At 39.8% G+C, this 22,673-nt stretch overlaps 1 protein-coding gene across 5 annotated transcripts in view; it reads right to left on the reverse strand.

Moving 5' to 3' along the window:
• ADGRL2 (adhesion G protein-coupled receptor L2) overlaps window positions 1–22,673 on the reverse strand; it is a 476,523-nt gene that overhangs the window by 217,438 nt on the left and 236,412 nt on the right. For all 5 annotated transcript variants that reach the window (XM_054036673.1, XM_054036671.1, XM_054036669.1 and 2 more), the window contains one exon: window positions 2,222–2,263. The gene's annotated coding sequence lies outside the window, so the exon portion shown is untranslated. The remainder of the gene's footprint in view (window positions 1–2,221; window positions 2,264–22,673) is intronic.

Here is a 22,673-nt window from a genome sequence, read left to right on the forward strand (position 1 = left end):
CAAATAATTTATTTACAGGAAAAAAAGACTGGTAATCCATACCAGTATGGTAATCCATACTATCATACTGGTAATCCATAACTAGCATAATAATTCTGTACCTGGGAGCCAAAGGCAAAACGTCATATTTGGGGATGGGTATATGATTATAACTACAAAACCTATTCCTCCCAAAAGTGTTATCTTGGTATTCTGCACCAGTGCCTGATCACCCAGCGCACTGCATGTATCATTTTGTTTGTTTGTATAAGACATATGACCCTTGAGGGCAGAACTCTTGTCCCTTCTTTGTTCTACATAGTGCAAAGCGCACTGCTGGCACACAACCAATAATAATAATTTTACTTAACCTGCAAACTTATAGCTATATTGACCCCAATCATGATGCCAACTGAATAGATTTGTTTTCAGCCTAAATTAAATGTTGTTTCTTTTCCACCACTTTCCTAGCAGTCCCCTTCATTTATTCAGCCTTAAGCTAAAACTGTTTTAAGGGGACAAAATCTGTTGGTAAACACATGGACAAAATCTGTTGGTAAACACTTACCTTTAACAATATTATTGCTTAACACTGTAGAAAAGCGTATATGTAGTGCTGCAGCCTACATATGATTCTTGTGCCAAATACCTACTGCTAATAGGCAAATATACACAAAAGAGACAGGTTCTTTGATGGTTTAATCCCAAACATACTTAACTGTCACATAGTTAATCTTTTTGATTAAAAATGACTCTTCAGTTCTTTTGAGCATTTTTTGTTTGTTTGTTTGTGGATTTGGGAGGTTAAATGTGGTTCTGATGTCTGCTTGGAGCTGCTCTTTTTTATTTGTTAGTTCTACATGATTATTTTACCCCTTTAATCACAGTCCTCCAAACATATCCTTGACACTGATACTGCTGAGACACCCACTATTAACAAGCAGGTAAAAATATCAACAAAGCAGAGAACCTCATTGTTATTATCAAATGGTTTGAGCTACTAGTTAAAAACAAGTTTGTTCAGAACAGCTTCACCTACAGGCTTTACTTTCCTATAGGAGAAAAAAGTTCCAAAGAACAAGTCTCTTGCTTTGTGCACTAGAAACCCTATCATTTTTTAAAAGTTCATTTTAAACTTGTCTTTTTCTGTTGGTTTTCTTGAATTCTGGAACCCTTCTGCCTTGTTTCAAAGACAACAGAAAACCAGGCTGGCACTCATTTTAATCCTTCATTGTTTTATGCTCTTATGCATTAAAGTTTTTGAATAATCTCCTTTTAAAAGCAGATTTTTAGTTCCTTCTGGGATTAGATCGGATGTCTTTCAGCTATAATGCTAAGAAGCAGTCACATTTGAAGTCTGAATTTGTGCTCGGAGGGGATATTTTTTCCAGTAATATTTCTTCCCATTTTAACAGTAGTTCCACTTCTTGATGGTTTTATGTTGATTTCAAACTACATTTTTATGGAGTGGAAAGAAATTCCTTTATAAAGGGAATGCCCAAGAACTGTTGGAAATGTCTCTCCTAGCAGCATACTCATAGGATTCAGTATAGTTTGCTCAGAAGTGTTATTTTAGGATGACCTTTACATGTACAATATGATGAATTTTTCTTTTTATTTGATTGTAAAGACGTTATGATCAAGGGATAAAATAAATATTGCCTTTTTCAGTCATAAAAAATGGAGAATGACAACTGAAACCATCTTTTTTAAACAACATGATAGCAGGCAGCTCTCTCAGAAGAAGTGATGTCTGCTTTTGGAAAACATACAATTTTAAATTCACGGATGCGGCAAAGCCCTAGTGAAACATAAATAAGGATAAATTTTTATACAATTCAGCACAGTGAAACATTGTATAGGACTCACCCTTTCTCAGTGTAAAGGAGAGATACACTTGCTCTCTCTCCTGATAGGATGTAAACTATATTTGTGTGTGTGGGTAAATATATATTACAATAAATTATGCAGAAAACCTCAATGGTGAACACTCCAGGTTCAGAAGCATTTCCAAAAGATATGGTAAATTCTTATGTGTCTTTAGAAATAAATGTAATACTCTGTGGGACTTTTCTAGCTAGTGAACAGGATTTGAATATTCAGAGATTTATATTTCAATATACCATATAATTATCAGATTGTCAGTTTGCTTAAAAATAAATGTACAATCTTTTATTATAACAATTTACTTTCTCTTCTTCGTAGTCAGTATTATCAGAGGTAGAAATAGCTTTCTGCTTACCATTCTGGGAAAGAAGAAATTCATCATTGTACCATAAATACCCTGGAAAGCAAAGAAAATGTTATTAGTTATTATGCCTTCATCCATAGGGATTCTAACTGCCAAACACAATGCATCAGCAGCAAAACAAAAATGAAAAAAATCTATCGTAGAAAGCACAGATCAATATTTTAATGCAGATCTGAACATATAGTACATGTACTTAGGCAGTATGGGCCAGTTTTGAAAAAGGAACAAAAAACCTAACCTATGAGAGAAGACTCAAAGAGCTTGGCTTGTTTAGACTAACCGAAAGAAGGCTGAGGGAGTCATGACTGTGCTCTATAAATACATCAGAGGGATAAATACCAGGGACGAAGAGGAGTTATTTAAGTTAAGTACCTGGACCCAAGAACAAATCGATATAAACTGGTGATTAAGTTTAGGCTCAAAATCAGGCAAAGGTTTCTAACCATCAGAGGAGTGAAGTACTGCCTTCCCAGGGGAGCAGTGGGGGCATGGGCGGCCCCAACCCAGGCTGTGGCCCTGCCCACGATCTGCTGCAAGGCCCCACTCTCACTTCCCCTCTTCCCTGAAGACGGCGGGGGCTCAGCTCCTGCTGGTGGCCAGGGGCTGGGGTGGCTCAGGCTGGCCCAGGGGACAGGCCAGTGGTCCAGAGCAGCATTGGAGCCGGCAGCCTGGGGTAGGCCGGTGCTGGGGCTGGCTGGCAGCTCCTCCAGCCGCAAGGAGGGGAGGGGGGCTCGGGCAGAAGGGGCAGGGCCAGCAGGCTAGCCTCTCCAAAGTGGGGGTTCGACCGCTGCCCATGAATGGGGGCAAAAATCCTAACTGGCTTCAAGACTGAGCTTGATAAGTTTATGGAGGGGATGGTATGATAGGACTGCTTATGATGGCATATAGCCCATTGGCAACTGGCAACAGCAAAAATCCCCAATGGCTGGAGAGAGGACAGTAGATGGGGATGGCTCTGGGTAACTACACAGAATTCTTTCCCAGGTATCTGGCTGGTGGGTATTGCCCAGATGCTCAGGGTCTAACTGATTGCCATATTTGGGGTCGGGAAGGAGTTTTCCCCTGGGTCAGATTGGCAGAGACCCTGGGGGGGGTTCACCTTCCTCTGCAGCATGGGGCACAGGTCACTGGCAGGTTTAAACTAGTGTAAATGGTGAATTCTCTGTAACTTGAAGTCTTTAAATCATGATTTCAGGACTTCAGTAACTTAGAGATTATGGGTCTATTACAGGAGTGGATGGGTGGGTGAAGTTCTGTGCAGGAGATGAGACTATTTCACAATCCCTTTGTGATTTGGGATTGCACTTCCATCAGGATTTGTCTGTGCACTGTTTGGAAAATTTGGTTCTAGTGTTACATTTTAAATGGGGAGATGGTCATCTAATTTCCCTTTGTGCCTTTGAAAAATCAACCCCTATTCTCAGTGGTGCATTAATGTTTTGCAATGGTGTAAAATTGAGATCAATGGAAATATATTGAGATAAAACTAGAATGACACAAATGGCAGATAAGACCCAATATTTACCTTTTCAAAGGACTGAAACATGTTGCACTGGGACTGAAAACGTTATGTAAAGATTAAAATAAGAATATTCCTTAGATGGCTATTAAAAGATATTAAATATCCTTTACAATCTGCTAAAATAAAAAAGTGTTGCTTATGAATGATACTCTGTGACAGTCCTGAGAACTGAAGAAATTCAGTACAGACACCATCCCACACACCCTCACCAACATTCAATCCTGTGAGATGTAGCACAGAATCTCTCCCTCTGTTTGGCCACTGAAGGAAAGGACAACAGGGTAGCCCTCAGCAAAAGAAAAGGTAAAAGACACGTCAGCATGTCTCAATTTAGCCAAGTTTCAAAGAGGAAAAGGAAACCGCTTTCCACACCAGTTCTCTTCACAGCTCCAGTGCTCGTCTCAGAGATCCTTGCTCCTTGAATCTGAGTACTAGATTTTGGCCATGTTTTCCCTCAGTTTATCCCTCTGGTGTGTTGGGGTGAATTAATTGATTCCCCACAGCTGGTCCAGCACTGTTACTTTGAAAATCCCTGCACTCAGACCAGGCAATGGTTGTCCTTCCTGTGGCTGAACCCACAGGACTATACTCATTTTTAGAAACCATTTCCTCCACCCCCAAACACACACACACACACACACACACACAACTTCATTTGATTTCAAAGGGAATTACATAAACATATGAGTAGTTTAGCTTGACAACTAATGTGAGAGTCCCTTTTAAGCCATGCAAAATCTTTAATTTCTAGTCACTTGGTATTATACAGAATAATTTATTTTAAAAAAATCTCAACTCCACGGTGTCCTCAGTTTTTTGTTTCCACTAACCAAATACATTCTTTAAGGGGATATGAACGTGACAGCCCCAGGCTTTAATTTTGTTCTTGCAGTGCCAGTAAGATAAGACTTTTTTTTACATCACAGTTTTCCATTCATTTTGCAACTAGTCTCTGTCTTTGGGTTGTGTATTACAAAGTTCAAGAAACTCACCAGATGCTCTAGTTCATGTTTGCCCATTACATTTTCTGAATCAATAAACAATTTTTAATCGCCAGCTCCTGAAGAGGGCAGCACGTTCTAGATATTATTGAATTGTAAGCTAAAACATGACAGTCCTGGCTTTACCGTACTGTAAGCAGGGATGTGGAGGAGGGGAGGGACATTTTGGATATTTTGTGTAGCCAGTTCCCATGATACAATAAGCCAGGAAAGTTCTAAGCAGTTACAGACCAAGGTCAAAACTGTATTTGATTATTAAAAAGAACATTCAGATTAGGTTACCTGAAGCAATGTGTTTAGAAAGGGAACAACAAAATATCAGCAAGGACTACTTCCATGAGGAATGTGTTTTATCTTTAACACTGTAGATAACTTTTCCTATTGGCAGTGCATTGACTGTCAAAACTACTAAAGGGGTTAGATTTAATTATCTCACTTCTTGCACATTTCATCTCAATTGCTATGGCAACATTCAGTTGCCTCAGCAGCAATGCTCACTTTAATCAGATGTTTCCTCACTCATTTCTCTGTGCACCACAGCAATGTAGTCAAATTTACAGCCAAACCCTGATGCCTCTGATAACACCTCTTTGGAATTAATGGTTAGGTTTCCCCCACATACACACCCACCCACCCACCCAAATACTTGCAGAGAGTTTAGTGCCCTGACAACCAAGGCTGTAAGAGATGAATAGTGTGTATACTTTAACTCCTTTCTACATCATCGATTTTATGCTGTTTCTCCCACCACTCCCTCTTTACAAGCTTCCACTTATTTAATAACCCAACCCAGCAAGCTATGGGCAGGTATTCTGGTTTCTGCAAGAACTCTATTTAAGGGTTGAGAACAGGAAACACAATATTAGCCATACAGTATGGTTCATTCCATTTCCACCCCTCCCCAAAAAGCTTTTTGTTTGATTACTCATCTCTTGATTAGATACTTCTTGGTGTATGTCATACCTCTTTAAACTCTCAGACTGAGAAATCGGGGACAAAGGCTAAAACAAAAATAATTAGTGGCAATGAACCAATACCAGGAACTACATTTTGAAAGACTGACAGTATCAAGAGACAGGAAAAGAAAAATGCACATAGGACTTAGTAAATTTTGATTATAGAAATGTTTAGCATTTTAGAAGTAGAAAAAACATCTGGGTCGAAAATATGCAAACATCCAGGTAAATTGGGAATAGCACCTAATAATGCCTAGCTTCTATGGTGAAGAGCAAATTAAAAATATATTACATGTATTCAATTAGATTATAGTAGAGACAGACAGATATGAGAGGTATGGTGGGCTCAGGGCATTAAAACATGACATATTTCCACATATTATGCATTAAAATATCCATTTGTTGTTTTGCTCTTTTAAATAAAAGCCAGTGCAGTAAGTACTATAATCTCCACATTGTCCTTGAGCTGTGGTTTTCCTCATAGTTGTAAACCTGCTAAAAGGACAGTAGTGTCACAGCATATTTTCAGTGTCTACCAGACATTGTCTAGTACTCCATTAATGAAAGCAATTTAGGTTGCTCTGTCGCCAGGGTGGTTTTCCGAAACAGAACCCACAAACTAAAGTCCCAGTCCTACAAACCCTTACTTACAGGAATAGTCAATGGGATTTCTCATACAAATAAGGACACTATTCATGTTCAAAAGGGCTTGCAGGAACGGGCCCCAAGAGCCTATTTCCCTGTCACATTTATTACAGTACATACACATGAGTTTTCAGTGAGTATCCAAACAGCATTTAAGCTTTAGGGAAAGGAAAGATCATTTAAAGTTCAGGTTTTGCAATCTTGTACTAAAACTGAAGTGCAAAAGTACTTATGCCTAAAAAAATCTAATACCCACACACTCATTTACAATAATCACGTTTGCAATATAACTTGCTTCACTTATAGAATTCATATGAAAAGTGATTCCCGTGACTTCCAAGGAGCTATGCTGATTTCCAGCAGGTGAGGATCTGCCCTATAATCTTTATATTATTATTATTTTTATAATGCTATAAGTATCCATGGCCCTGTACAATTAGGGAACTTGTGCCAAACAAATAACTATTCCTTGCTCTCCTTAGTTTATAAACTATAGAAGTGGTTCTCAAACTTCATTGCACTACGACTGCCTGCTGACAACAAAAATTACTACCTGATCACAAGAGGGGAGATCAAAGCCTGAACCCACCTGAGCCCCATCGCCCCAGGCAGCAGGGCCAAAGCTGAAGCCCAAGGGCTTCAGTCCTGGGTCGGGGGGAGGCTGTAACCTGAGCCCTGCCACCCAGGGATAGCTCAGTGGTTTGAGCATTGACCTGCTAAACTCAGGGTTGTGAGTTCAATCATTTAGGGATCTGGGGCAAAAATCTGTCTGGGGATTGGTCCTGCTTTGAGCAGGGGGTTGGACTAGATGACCTCCTGAGGTCCCTTCCAACCCTGATATTCTATGATTCTATGAAGCCCTCAGGTTTGGGCTTCAGTCCTGGGCCTCAGCAAGTCTAATAGCAACCCCATTAAAATGGGGTTGTGACCCACTTTGGGGTCCCAACCCACAGTTTGAGAACTGCTGAACTAGAGGCACGAGTAGGTAAAACACGTTACAGAGCAAACACATAGCACTGATTGGTCATGAGGGAGTGCTTCATAGAACAGGTGGGAGTTTAGAAGTTGGTTGGAGAAGGAAGGAACTTGGCTTTCATTCATAGTGGACTCAAAAAAGGCATTAAATGCAAAGGAATGATTGGGAACGAAAGTTGGACAGAATGCAGGGAAATCAGAAAGGAGATGTGGAAAGGGACAGAGTTAAGATCAGTTTGTTATCTCAATATGTAATTGGCAACATTCCTATAGTCTCACTTCATTACTATAATCAGCATTGTTCTCTTTTGCATTATTGAATACTTCTGAAAATGTTTCTCTGAACATCACTGTAAAAAACAACAAAAATTAATATGAAAAAGTGATTGGGAAATGTCTGACTATAATATGGAAAAAAGAGTGATTAATGTTATCATTTGCCTTCTATTGTCTTCATCTTCAAGCGCCTGGTATCTGTTTTCTAGCACAATTTCTAAACCCTTGTTGTGTCGTCATCTGTTCTAGATTGGTGATGTTATAATATGGGCAGCTCTGTTGTTTGGGTCTTTTTTTGTTCTTATTTTTATTCTCAATTTCGCTCCCACTATTCTGTTCCCGTCTCTGCCTTGTTCCTGCTATGTATATCCTCTAAAGTTGTCCATTTGTGCCAAATTGTAACATGATCAGTTTGGTTCTCTGTTCTGTGATCTGACAACCTCAAAGTTATTTTGTGAATTGTACAGTGCAGGAAAATAGTTCCTCAAATGACCAGGTCATGCCTTCCAGAAAAGTCAACAAACATGTCACCATTTTTGTTCATTTCACTGCGGCCTTGTTTCCCTATATTTATTTTCCTGCCAGTGTTATTGCTCCCCATTTTAGCATTCATGTCTCCAATTACGAGGAGGACGTCTCTTTTTGGGACCTTTTCTACTGTGCTCTGTAGCTGTTTATAGAAGTTTTCTTTTTCCTCTTGGCTAGCTTGATTTGTTAGACCATAACATTGCATAATGAACATGGCAAACTCTGACGTGTTTAATTCTACTGATGTGAGTAATCTCATTGAACTCAATGCTGAACTAACTGGGACTACTCATGTGAGTAAAATTAAACACATACATAAGTGTTTCCTTTTTTATTATTATTTGCATTTTCTCTGTGTGACCATGTGAAAGACCAACACAAACATTAGGAGAAATTTGCTAACTATACAAGGGAGTCAGGGAAAATGATATACACAGGGTGCTGTCAACTGCTCAAAGTTATTTTCTCTGCACAATCATTTATAATAATCCTAGGTTGTACTTGTAATAATAGTAAGTAATTAATAGTAAGTAATAGAAGTGTAATTTTAAAGTTCAGAGTGTCCTTTTAATAGAGAATGATAGCCTATTAATAGAATTTTTAAACCATAGCATGGAATTCAATAGCAGCATATAATTCTCTATATGTTGGTTGGAGTGATTTCTGTAGGCTTCTACAGAATCCCATTAGTTTTACTCAAATTCATTTTTATAGGTTAACCTTTATGGAAAGATCCAACAGATTTTCTATTTTCACTGTTTTACACATATAGTGACCACAAACTATTTCTCCCCCAAACCTTAAAAGAATCAAGGGATAGAGCCTAACCATTTAATGGTGAGGAGGCAGTTGTTAGAAGCTCCTACTTGGTTATATATTTATAAAATTTATACATGCTTTTATTATAGCACTACCACTCCCTAAAGGGATTATTAAATTGTTAGACAAATTAAAATTAAACAAGAGGTAAAGGTGCACTTGAACTGAAAACTGTTGAAAAATGCCTACAGGCAAGAACAAAAGCAGCAGGAATTTTTCCAACCACATGTCTCCATGAACTCCTTGGAGCCTACTGTCTCTGCTCCCACTTATGCAGCAGATGTGATTTGAGAAATGCTCACACAGGTGTTGTGAATGCCAAGCAAAATGACATGTGCAACTCTGTCTCCCTTCAAGACAAAAACTGAAGGGAATCCCTGTTAAACAAGCTAAGCTGGAGACTGAGTGAGGAAAAAAAAAAAAGCACAGAAAATGTATGAACAGTGGAGAACTTTCCCCTGATCAGAAACCTAGCAAAAGGCAGACTAATCACATAGCGACATCCAGAATATCTGGAGAATCAGATGTGAGTCCAAGTAGGATATTACTGATCTCTGGTGATAAAGAAAAATCAGATAAGAAGTCTAATACTGATAGAACTATCCTAAAACGAACTGTAAAAGATCCCTTTACATTGAAAGACTTTGACAGATTCCAGGAAAGCAGTGGTTCCCAAACTTTTCACGTCACATCCCCCCGACCCCTGTTTGTGACCGCCCTGGGAGCTGGGGCCGGGAGCCGGGCAGTGGTGGAAGACAGGGTTAAGGGAGTCGAGGCTGGGGCCGCAGCTGGGGGCGGGGCTGGAGCCAGGAGTGGAGCTGCAAATGGGGGCTGAGACTGGGCCTTGAGTGGAGCCATGGTTGGTAGCCAAGACTGGGGGCAGGGCTGGGGTCGCAGCTGGGGGCCGAAACTAGAGGCAGCTTCGGGCTGGGTAGCTGGGAGGCTGGCCCGGGCCCTGCTGCACGCCCGCCCCACCCCCCAAATGTCTCTCCACACCCCACAGTTTGGGGATGACTGCAGTAAAGGGACCTAACAGGAATATGCAGTTGCTGATCAAAGGAAATTCAAGAGAATATTACATGCATTGTGCAAAATCAGGGATACTGAGATGAAATATTCAACCAGCAATTCATCCAGTAAAATGGGTGTTCACTAATATGCATTGACATGTGTAAATTTGGGTTTTTGCAAATGAAGTGTTATACTAATGCAAGAGATTGCAGCCACACATTTTGTGGGTGAGCTTGCTGACAATAAGATGATAGATAATTTGGCCTTGAATGTAAAAGTTCTAAATTACTACTTCCCCTGATCCAAACCTAGTCACCATGGCTAGGCTGAAAGATTGCTGTGTAAATAAAAATGTTTTTTTGCAAGAGAGAGAGGTACAGGGGATGGGAAAAGAGGAGGCCTGATAGCTCAGGGCACTTGAAATGGAATACAGGGTCTTTCATCTCTAGGTTACTAATTCAGTGTTCTCAGATTAGTACTGACCAAACATTGTGAACATATAACAGGCACCCTTTCTGGTGGTTTTAGGAATGCCTAAGGTCAAGAAAGAGATGAATATGGAGACAGATATATTTTCACTTCTAGTAATCTCTCTATATCAAGGAGGCAGCACTAGGGAAACTTGCACTGCCAGTCACTACTGTCATCTACAGACAGAGGACTTACGGCTGCATCTTTCAGTAGCTCTGTAACTGCATAAAGTTTGTATTGGCCTAAGGACTTGATCCTACCCTCACTTACCTCTGTTTTACACTAATATAACTCTGTTAGAATTGGAGGTACTCCTAATTTGCACTGGGATAAGATGAAACTCAGCCCCCAAATTTTACATATTGGGAAACTTTATATAGTTGAAGACGACTTTCTGCAGCCCAGCTGCTCAATAATGAAACAAAAAGGGCCAATTCAAAGACAAGGAAAATGAAAACAAAGGGAATATTAATGCATGAATCAAAGGTCATATACACCATATTGTGATGTGACTTTCTACTGATAAAAGAAGAACAGGAGTACTTGTGGCACCTTAGAGACTAACAAATTTATTAGAGCATAAGCTTTCGTGGACTACAGCCCACTTCTTCGGATGGGCTGTAGTCCACGAAAGCTTATGCTCTAATAAATTTGTTAGTCTCTAAGGTGCCACAAGTACTCCTGTTCTTCTTTTTGCGGATACAGACTAACACGGCTGTTACTCTGAAACTTTTCTACTGATAGAAATAGAAATTAATTAGTCTATTACTTTGAATTTATGTATGCTTTGGCTCAAAGATCTATTCTTATACTCAAATTGTTGTACCATCCTATTTGTAGGTAGCAGTAGCTGGACACTCATACACTTTGTTGCCATCTGGAAATGAACGCACCTTGTTATATAAGAATCGATCCTTTCCTGAGAACAGAGCACTATGAAACATCATTACTCCTAACAATAGCATCGAAGATATTTATCCTTAAAGTGCATTGCTACTCTCAAAAGTGGCTTTTTGTTCAGTAGGTACACTCTCTGGACCTGATCCATATCCCACTGAAGTTAATGGAAAGGCTCCCACTCACTTCTGGATCAGGCCCTTCCATATACAGTACAGCTGTGTAATACCTAATTTTCTGGCTCACTAGTCAAACTGAAAATATTGCGGGGTTGGAGGGGTGAAGGAGTTTCTCAAGTAAACCGAAAACAAACATTTTTTTTTTTGCTTTGAACAAAATGTTTCATTTAATTTGTGGTTTTAAAACCTTACTTAAAAATAAAATTGAAGGACAATTTGAAACAAAAAAAGTAATTTCAAATAAAAAGACCAAAATGTTTAATTTCAAAATGTCTAAAAGAAACACAGATTTTTTCCCCCTGAATGTTTTGTTCTTGTTTTATTTTGACCCCCGAAAAAAATGTTTCAGCTGAAAAATTTTGCCCGGCTCTAGTATTGAGATTTCACTTCAGTGAAAAACGTTTGTACTTCCATCAGCCACAGCTCTGATGGAGTAAGTTGCATTCTCTTCCAGTTTGTGCATCATCCACTATAGCAATGAAGCCATTTATACATCCTTGTTGTGTTCAAATTCTGCCCTTGGTTACAACCGTTCAACCCCACTGAAAGCACTAGAATTGTACACGTGTAACTGAGGACAGCATTCGGCCTGCAGACTCTTTATTAATTAAGGGGATGCATAAGACAGAAAGAGTCCAGCTTAGCCTTTTAGAACCCAGGTTGAGTTTACAGCACTAGCAGTTTGAAGCAGTAAAGCAGTTTTTTAGTAGTAAACTGAGCAAATTTGATATGGAAATCATCGAGCTACAATGCATGTAGAACTCTGTTCGGTCATTCTCACAAAGTCACCTTTTCAGAGCAGACCTGCACTAAAATGATTCCTTTTTTGAAACAATTCAATTGTTTGATTATTTTTGTCTTATTCCCTATGAGTGGACCATAATAAAAAGCATCAGAGCGGTAGCCGTGTTAGTCTGTATCCACAAAAACAACGAGGAATCCTGTGGCACCTTAAAGACTAACAGATTTATTTGGGCATAAGCTTTTGTGGGTAAAAAACCCACTTCTTCAGCTGCATGGAGTGAAAATTATAGCTACACCTGGGTGGCTGAGCTTTGTGACTTTGTCCTCACCCACAACCATTTCAGATTTGGGGCAACTTATACCTTCAAGTCAGAGGCACTGCTATGGGTACCCACATGGCCCCACAGTATGCCAACATTTTTATGGCTGACTTAGAACAACGATTCCTCAGCTCTCGTCCCCTAGTGCCCCTCCTCTACTTGCACTACATTGATGACATCTTCATCATATGGACCCACGGGAAGGAGGCCCTTGAAGAATTCCACCTTGATTTCAACAATTTCTACCCTATCATCAACCTCAGCCTAGACCAGTCCACACAAGAGATCCACTTCCTGGAGACTACAGTGCAAATAAGTGATGGTCACATAAACACCACCCTATACCAGAAATCTACTGACCGCTATACATGCCTCCAGCTTCCATCCAGGACACATCAGATGATCCATTGCCTACAGCCAAGGCCTAAGATACAACCGCATTTGCTCCAAACCCTCAGACAAAGACAAACACCTACAAGATCTTTATCAAGCATTCTTAAAACTACTATACCCACCTGGGAAAGTGAGGAAACAGATTGACAGAGCGAAATGGGTACTCAGAAGTCACCTACTACAGGACAGGCCCAACAAGGAAAATAACAGAACACCACTGGCCATCACGTACAGCCCCCAGCTAAAACCTCTCCAGCACATCAACAACGATCTACAACCTATCCTGGAAAATGATCCCTCACTCTCACAGACCTTGGGAGGCAGGCCAGTCCTTGCTTACAGACACCCCCCCCCCCCAACCTGAAGCAAATACTCACCAACAACTACACACCACACCACAGAAACACTAACCCAGGAACCAATCCCTGTAACAAACCCCGTTGCCTACTCTGTCCCCATATCTACTCTAGCGACACCATCAGAGGACCCAACCACATCAGCCACACCATCAGTGGCTCATTCACCTGCACATCTACTAATGTGATATATGCCATCATGTGCCAGCAATGCCCCTCTGCCATGTACTTTGGCCAGACCATACAGTCTCTACGTAAAAGAATAAACAGACACAAATCAGACATCAGGAATGGTAACATACAAAAGCCAGTAGGAGAACACTTCAATCTCCCTGGACATTCAAAAACAGATTTAAAAGTAGTCATCCTTCCCCCAAAAAATTTAAAAACAGACTTCAAAGAGAAACTGCAGAGTTACAATTCATTTGCAAACTTAACACCATTAATTTGGGCTTGAATAGGGACTGGGATTGGCTGGCTCACTACAAAAGCAATTTTCTCTCTCTTGGTATTGACACCTCCTCATTAATTATTGGGAGTGGACCACATCCACCCTGACTGAATTGGCCTTGTCAACACTGGTTCTCCACTTGTAAGGTAACTCCCTTCTTTTCATGTGCCATTATATCTATTCCTGTATCTGTAATTTTCACTCCATGCATCTGAAGAAGTGGGGTTTTTTTTACCCACGAAAGCTTATGCCCAAATAAATCTGTTAGTCTTTAAGGTGCCACTAGACTCCTCATTGTTTTTATAATACAAAAAAATAATTTTTTTTTGCACATCCACATAATATACTCTAGTTGTATTCCATTTCTATTGTTTTCTTTTGCTACATTTGATGTGTGCTGTGGGTGATGTCTTGCTTTTATATTCAACTAAAAATACATAAATTAGCTGAAAGGGTGCTGGGATTTTGAAAGGAACCTAAGGAAGTTAGGTGCCCAGTTCTCATTGAAATTCATGGGAGACAAGCATCTAATTTCCTTAGGCTCTTTTGGAATCCCAGCCTATGTATATAACCGAATTTCTCAGCATTTATTTATCCATGAATCTTAATGAAAAATCTATCTGATCAAGCACCCCATACAAAGTAATGGGCTTTGTATTTTCCTGAACAGTTTTTAGGTGTAGTATTTGTGACTCTTCTTCCTTTCCTATGTGTGCCCTGCTCTGTATCACCTACTCCCCCCTTCCTTTAAGCTTTCATTACAACCTAATGGACTTAGCAGCAACTGGGGTCATGGTGATCAATGACTTAGGTTGTTGAGCTTTCAGTCATTGATCACCCTGAACAGATTCATCTTTGGCATACCATTGCGAGCAGCTGCCTCTACTTAGTCTGCCAGCTTTCTGTCACCTCAAGGATTCAGTGAAGTTCAGAGACAGTGTGAGAAGGTTATATAATTCTGTCAAGAGATCACTTCTTTGACTTTTTCCAATTTCAAAGTCCCATAACATTCTTTTGCCTACCAGTTGGGCGGTATCCCCAACTCCAGTATATAACATACCATAACACAGCAGTATAAAGAGTATGTGTGTGTGTGTATACATATATAACTCCCTTGCCTTGAACAGAGTATCAAGTGTATGCTCTCATTTCTTTTATGAAAAGCATTACATAGTACAGAGGGGACACCACAGCTGGGTTTGTGTGTGTTTGTGTGTGTGTGTGTGTGTGTGTGTGTGTGTGTGTGTGTGTGTGTGTGTGTGTAAAAATGTCTGGTATTATTACATGTACTGTCTGTCTTCTCACGTCTTTAAATATTATGTGCCCAATTTGTAAGACTAAAAAGTAACTTTAAGATCTTGGATAAAAATATTCACAATTTATCATCTTTACTCAGAAACTCGAGTACATTTCACCAACTCAGTAAAAGGACACTGGGATCTTGAAAATGGCTCTCTCATCCAAACATTTTTAGATTTCTATAACTGCAAGAGATTAGACAATTTTTCTTTTCTTTTGCTTTATTTTTGCTTCCTTACTTAGTGCATTCCAGGACTTTGTGAGTAGTAAGTCTCACTGGTTTGCATCTCCAACTCATCTCTGCAAGACAGTGTTGACTGGAAACAGTATCAGTAAAGCTGAAACTGAACATAAAGAGGCAGTAGACAGGAGTGTGCAGCACAGATGAAAATCACCCCTATTCACAGGGCAAGCACAAACCCAATGCACTACCTAAGCCCTATTTTGAGTGCTTAAATAGGATTTAAATGGCACACAGATTTCAGGCTGGCCTTTTCAGCAGTGAATTTCATCGAGTGAAAGGGGAAAAGTGTGTCTGTGAATGTTTTGTGTGTGTGTGCAGGACTGGCTTCAGGGTTTTTGCCGTCCCAAGTGGCACACACACACACACAAAAAAAAGCCGCGATTGCGATCTGCGGCGGCAATTCAGCGGGAGGTCCTTCGCTCCGAGCCAGAGTGAGGGACCGTCTGCCGAATTGCAGCTGAATAGCTGGACGTGCCACCCCTCTCCAGAGGGGCCGCCCCAAGCACCTGCTTGGCAAGCTGGTGCCTGGAGCCGGCTCTGTGTGTGTGTGTGTGTGTGGGGGGGGGTTTCCTCAGGTCTTCTGAAAAGAAACCTTCTAAATATCAATGGTTGAACAGAAAAATCCTAAACCTTCTATATATTTAGAAAATCAATGTAATATTCAAAGGATTGGGAATGAGGTGGGGGCGGGAATTGGTCGATTTAAAAAAAAATCAGATGGATAGCATCCTTTTAACAACTTCAAAGATCTAAGAAATCTTGGCAAATGATGTGAGGCTATTTCTTTAACACCTATCCAATGAGGTGTGTGCAACTCCAAAATGGATTAGAATGGTCAGGAAATGGAGTCATGCATGCCATCTTCCGTTGTACAAAAAGGAGCTCCAGTGTTTGGAAGCACCTGCAGAATTCAGCAATAATCAAACTGCATAAATCAAGTGGGTCTGCAAGATTGTTCACCATTTGAAAATACAACAACATTGAAACAGAAATAAAGGGCCTGATTCTCCATTACACTGCTCCTTGTGTGATCAGTTACACGAATGCAAAGTGAGTGTAAAATTCTACCTCATAAGAATGGCAGGTTTTACAGCAGCTTTTCACTCATTTTGCACATGAACAAAGACAATGTAGAACCAGCCATATTTTTGTTAATTCCCTACCTGTGTTACTTATAACCCTGAAATACTTAAAGTTAAAAAACTTTAACATATGCTGCTAGTATATTTTTTTCTTTGAAGTCAGCTTGGACCAGAGAACGGATGAGTCAGTTTTGTTTTCTGGGTACTTAAACTCTTTCATGGTACAATGTGAGTCATATGGTCATACGTATTTGCATTCATAAAACCGCAAAGGAAAGTTTAAATTAAGAAAATCATTTTAACTGAAATTAAAATTCATGAAAACATTTCTAGCTGTGTTAGGTTTGATAAAGCCCCTTTACAACACAATCTGGTCATTTGCACTAAAACTAATTTGACATCGTCACTGTAAATCAGAGCTCTATATCTGAGCTCTTGTACTGCTTGTGAGATAGTCTATGACATATTAAACAAATATCCACCAAGGGTATGTCAGCGGAGACTACACCAGTGCATAACTATGTCACTGTAACTATGGCGGCATAACCCTGGGTGTTAGGTTGGCATAGCTAGATCAGTCAGTAGTCTGGATTTTTCACCCACCTGACCTACATAGCTAGGTCAATCTAACTTTTAAGCGTACACCACCCGTACTCTAAGGCCAGGTCTACACTAACCCCCTAATTCGAACTAAGGTACGCAACTTCAGCTACGTGAATAACATAGCTGAAGTTCGAAGTATCTTAGTTCGAACTTACCTCGGTCCACAGGTGGCAGGCAGGCTCCCCCGTCGACTCCGCGGTACTCCTCTCGTCTAGCTGGAGTACCGCAGTCGACGGCGAGCACTTCTGGGTTCGACTTATCTCGTCCAGACAAGACGCGATAAGTTGAACCCAGAAGTTCGATTGCTCGCCGCTGAACTACCGGGTAAGTGTAGACCTACCCTCAGACTTGTATTCAAATGAGTTTTGCTGAGTCCAAAATGGCCAAGAAACTCTTTAATTATAATTAAAAGTAGGAGAATTTGGGAGTACTCAGTATTGTGTTAACCCCTTGAGTTATGTCCATATCTGATTGCCACAAGCATCTTTGTGCTTGTCTAAACTTTATTTGGAGTATTCAACAAAGCAAGGCAATCCAGAAAGTTTGCAGATAAAGCTGAGCTCCAGCCAATCCCAGAGGGTTGCTTGGCTTTTAGAAGAAAAAAAGAAGAAGTTTGTTTAGATATTTTTCAATGAAGTTTTTTGCTCATAGACATGAAACCACTGGCAACACTGGGGGTGTTGTGACATCTGATTAACCAAGACCCTTTGGTCCAAGCTGACTTTAAAAATTGATACTTTGGCTTTTTCCATTTACTTATGCTTAGCACAGCTGTTGCTAACTGCTTTTCTAAAGTACCATGTTTTTTTTTAGTGAGCGTATAACACTATGTACATTTGCATTATGTTTTATTGTATTGCATATTTTCAGCATCATTTCAGTCATCATGAGTCCACAATGTTATTAGGATATATCCTTTTTTTGTTTGATAAGTGACACAATATATGTTATGTCAACAGTGAAAACCCTTGGTGTAATTTTTTATCCCTATTTTCCCTTTAATAATCATAGCGCATCATTACATATCAATACCTCAGCAATTTTTTATTTCATGAACTTTCAACATTACATGGTCATCTCTCCCAGGATGACACCAAACTGGTTATTTGCCTACAGAGAACTCACAATGGAGCTCTTTTTTTGAATAGCTTTGTACTAAGTAAATGTACTTGTTTCCATTGATTGAAAATGCCTGCACCAGGACACAAAGGCAGACTAAGAAGTCTTTTCGTATTTCATCTGTAATCAGGTCACTGCATTGACTCCTTGTATAACACTGAATAGATTTTAAGATTCTGTTATTAACATATAAGGTACTGTCAGTCCATGATATTACCACTTCCTATCTTATGGAATTGATTACATATTCTCTTTGTCTTTTATTCTGCCACTCTTTGTTTGCTATCTGTTCTGAGGGGTTTACCATAAGCTGAGAGCTATTGCCTTTAGGCAGCGTATAGCACTGTATCTGTGGAATTCTTTTCTTTTGGACAGTAGAAAAGCTGAAATGACTTACTTTTAAAAACCAAAGTAAATTGTTGTATTTTTAAATTGGATTAGGATTAGCCCAGCTGTTATTTTAATTTATTGTTTTATTGCTTTTGCAAAGTGCTCTGGAATTTTTAAGAAGATGCTAGGTTTGCATTGGACTGTATTATTTAATCATTGCAGTTATCATTATCTTGGTCATTAAACTAAAAACCATCTGTAGTGTTTCTCAAATCATGTTTATCAAAATTTAAGGGTAAATATTATTAATAATTATGGCAACCTGGAAAGCGTAATTTAACCATAAATAAAATAAGGAAAACATAATATGAAATCCCATATCCCACTCAAATAAAATCTAACAAACTGCATTTACAACTAAGATATCTATGGCTGGATCCTGCATTTTTTCCACACCCCAAACTCCTCAGGAATGCAAGATCCTAGAGTACCTTTTTAGAGAGTAAAACCAGAGATTTAGGGCAATATGTCAGCTAGTGCTTTTGATATGGATCTCACATTAAGTTGACCTTTACTGGTGAAAAGAAGCATTACCTGTAACCAGCTGCTAAGCCTGCTTTGACCTGTCGCAAGTCCCAAGGCTATGCAGGTGCAATATACTGTTTTTGTCCTTGTCTGCGGCAATTCTCACAATCAATGTAATCTACTTGCATATTTCCAGCAGTGAGGGAGGCCATGTTATTAAGAGGTAAGAGGGAAGAACTGAGAGGTAGGAGCATCCTGGTTCTAATCCTGATTGAGTCACTGAAGGAATGTGTGCCCTTGGGTAAGTTACTTGCCCTCCTTATACTATCAGCCAGCTCAGAGGAGTGCTGGGTGTGACGTTGTACAGTCTATATGGTTTTATAAAAACATGATAATAAGTGAATATAATGTAACTGGGATAGTTTTAGAAAAATATGGTAATAAGTGAATATAACATAACTGGGATATGCTTCATGCCAAAGGTCTCTTGTAAGGTATCATTACAAAGCTTATAATCTACTGAGTATGATCATCTGCTTTGTATAAATGTACCACTCTTGTATCTAAAACTAGAAATATAAAATGTAACTCTGAGGACCTATTGTAATTATGCAAAGTGTGGGCCATTAATGATGGTTTGGAATCTTGATGACTCCCATTAACAAGGACCATTGTCTGCAGATGGCTGTGTTTACCTGTGAGTCTTCCTGTATGTGTGTGTGCTGGCAAGTGGGCAATGAAGTCTTGCAGTGACATGTGATCATGTCACCTGAACTGGAATCCATCTTTAACCTGGTGCTTTTCCAGTGAGGGGAGGTGGAAACCCAGAGGGACAAAGGGTTCCTGCCTTATGCAAAAGATATATAAAGGGGTGGAAGAGAACAAAGGAGAGAGAGGAGCCACCATGAAGAATCCCCTAGCTAACACCTAAGCTGGAACAAGAGCTGTACCAGGGGAAAGAATTGTGCCCAGGCCTGGAAAGTGTCCAGTCTGAGAAAAAACTTACTGAAGCATCTTTGAGGGTGAGATTATCTGTATTCAGTTTGATTAGGCATAGATTTGCGCATTTTATTTTATTTTGCTTGGTGACTTACTTTGTTCTGTCTGTTACTACTTGGAACCACTTAAATCCTATTTTCTGTATTTAATAAAATCACTATTTATTTAGTAATTTATTCAGAGTATGTATTAATACCTGGGGGAGCAAACAACTGTGCATATCTCTCTATCAGTGTTATAGAGGGCGAACAATTTATGAGTTTGCCCTGCATAAACTTTATGCAGGGTAAAATGGATTTATTTGGGTTTAGACCCCACTGGGAGTTGAGCATCTGAGTGCTAGAGACAAGCACACTTCTGTGAGCTGTTTTCAGGTAAACTTGCAGCTTTGGGGCAAGTGATTCAGACCCTGGGTCTGTGTTGGAGCAGACAGGAGTGTCTGGCTCAGCAAGACAGGGTGCTGGAGTCCTGAGCTGGCAGGGAAAACAGGAGCAGGGGTAGTCTTTGCACATCGGGTGACCGCTCCCAAGGGGGTTTCTGTGATCCAACCTGTCACACTGGGTAAAATGCCCCCTTTGAAAACTAGGGATGCACCATCTGAACTGAGGTTTACTGAGTACATAGATTAAGGGGGACAAAAAAAAATCTTTTTAAAAGGTATATGAAAAATGGTGTTAATGAGGCCAATCAGGGGTCTGGTTGGTAATGTATAAACTTAACATGTTTCAGAGAAAGAGTGGTAAAAATATGCTCAGACTGCTAAAAAGGACTATCACATAGTCAGATGCACTTATTTGGTACTTCAGTGATATCATACCCCCTTAGAAAAGAGTACATTTAATATGGGACAGTCTTGGAAAATGCTTAAAACGTGGCACAGAACTAGGTGCTTTTGTTTATTTTTGAGGTTTGTAAAGTCAAGCTGTTTCTGGAAACAGCGTTGTAATAAAGTATTAAAATTGTTGGATGCGGTGGCACAATTAACAAATAATAATTGCCATTGGAGTCTGGCTGGTGATTGGCTGCCAATATTTTCACATGGGACTCCCGCAAAAAATGTGCCCTTTTAGCCCGGGCTCAACCCAGAAGTGCAAAGAATATGGGTGAGGGACTGGAGAATCTATTTATGTCTCATTTACAGTGAAATTCCCCTAGTTCAAAGAGCCAGGGGGAAAAAAAAGCCTACACTCTTACAGTTCCTTTGTACTCCCTAAATCCCATGTAAACTCTGAAAATAGGGTTTACAGAGGTCTCAAGCAATGCATAGTCCTTGTGCTAGCTCTTTGCACTGTAAATAAAACGGTCTCACTTCAGTACTACAAAAGAGGAAGGCAACATCACTCAAACAAACAAACATATTAAGTGCACTTGCTGAAAATATACTTTTCTCTTGAACAACGTGCTGAGCGTACCGGCAGTATAGCACAGGGCTCACCTCTTGTCATTTGAAAGGGGGTTTAAAACTCTTGTAGAAGGTTCCATCGTAACTTTCCCAGAAAATAATTTTTGAAAGTATCTGACCCTTGACAAAATTTTGTCAATTTCAAAGGCTAAAAATTTCCCCTTCCTCATTAGTGTTTTATGAGTCATAGGGGTAAGTTATCACTGACAGGGATGATATAGCAGTATGCAGGGATAGTATGCCTCCATCTGAGGCAGGGAAATCATCCCAAACCACATTTCAGTTTGTCTATAAAATTTTAACAAGGGCTTCCTCTGAGATCTGCAAGCCCTTTCTGAGATATCAGAGTTCTAGCCAAGCTCGACCAAGACTAGTCACCAAATCCTACAGTGAAATCAACCTAGGTATATCAATTTATACCAGATTAGGATTTGGTCCAAGGAGTCATCCATTTAGATTGTGATATAAATAATTTGTTACATTGGACTAGTAATAACTAGGGGCAGGGGACCTAAGGGGTGTTTTAGTACAGAACAGAAATGAATTTTGAAAGATGTGAAATGACTAGATATCTTTACCAATATTTGGAGAGGGGCCTTTTCTGAACTATATCCTAGAAAGCAGCTTTAAAAACCATCTAACACAAAGGTTCTCAAACTTCTTCCCAGTGTGCAGACCACAAACATTGCTTTGTTGATCATCTCGTCCTCCCATCCGTGGCCATGTGACATCCCTGTGGGAACTAAATCAGATGTTTACATGACATGTGATATTTGGCAAGTATATAGGAAATGTAAATGAGTTAGTACAGTAAGTGGATATGTGTATAGGTGAAGCTGGAACTGAGAACAGCGAGCACAATGTGATGTGCCTTTTCTCCATGGACCAGCAGTGTTCCGTGGAACAAAGTTTAGGGTTAGCTGATCTAAAGGTAACAGCAGTTTACTGTGAACAGAGCATCTAACTTCACCCAAGTAAGGAAAGAATAAACAGTACTGGAAAATGACTGTGTTAAAGAAAATGAGTGCTTAGTAGCTAAGATGCTAATACTTATGGAAAAAAGGTGTATTTAATTAAACCACAAGAGATGGTACAGTGTGTAATTTTTCAGCTTACAATTTTTGAATTACTGTTATATGAACTGTGTTGCATGAAACAGAAAAGAATGTATCTTTTTTTCCCAACTGCCCCTCATTCATGAATGAGGAACTGCCCCTCATTCATCAACAGGGTGTCAAGAGTTACCAGCTACATTCAGAAGCACATATGTTAAGTTCTGCCACGTATGTTCTATAG

Source organism: Malaclemys terrapin, chromosome 8 (genome assembly GCF_027887155.1).
Source record: "Malaclemys terrapin pileata isolate rMalTer1 chromosome 8, rMalTer1.hap1, whole genome shotgun sequence".
Taxonomy (NCBI): domain Eukaryota; kingdom Metazoa; phylum Chordata; order Testudines; family Emydidae; genus Malaclemys; species Malaclemys terrapin.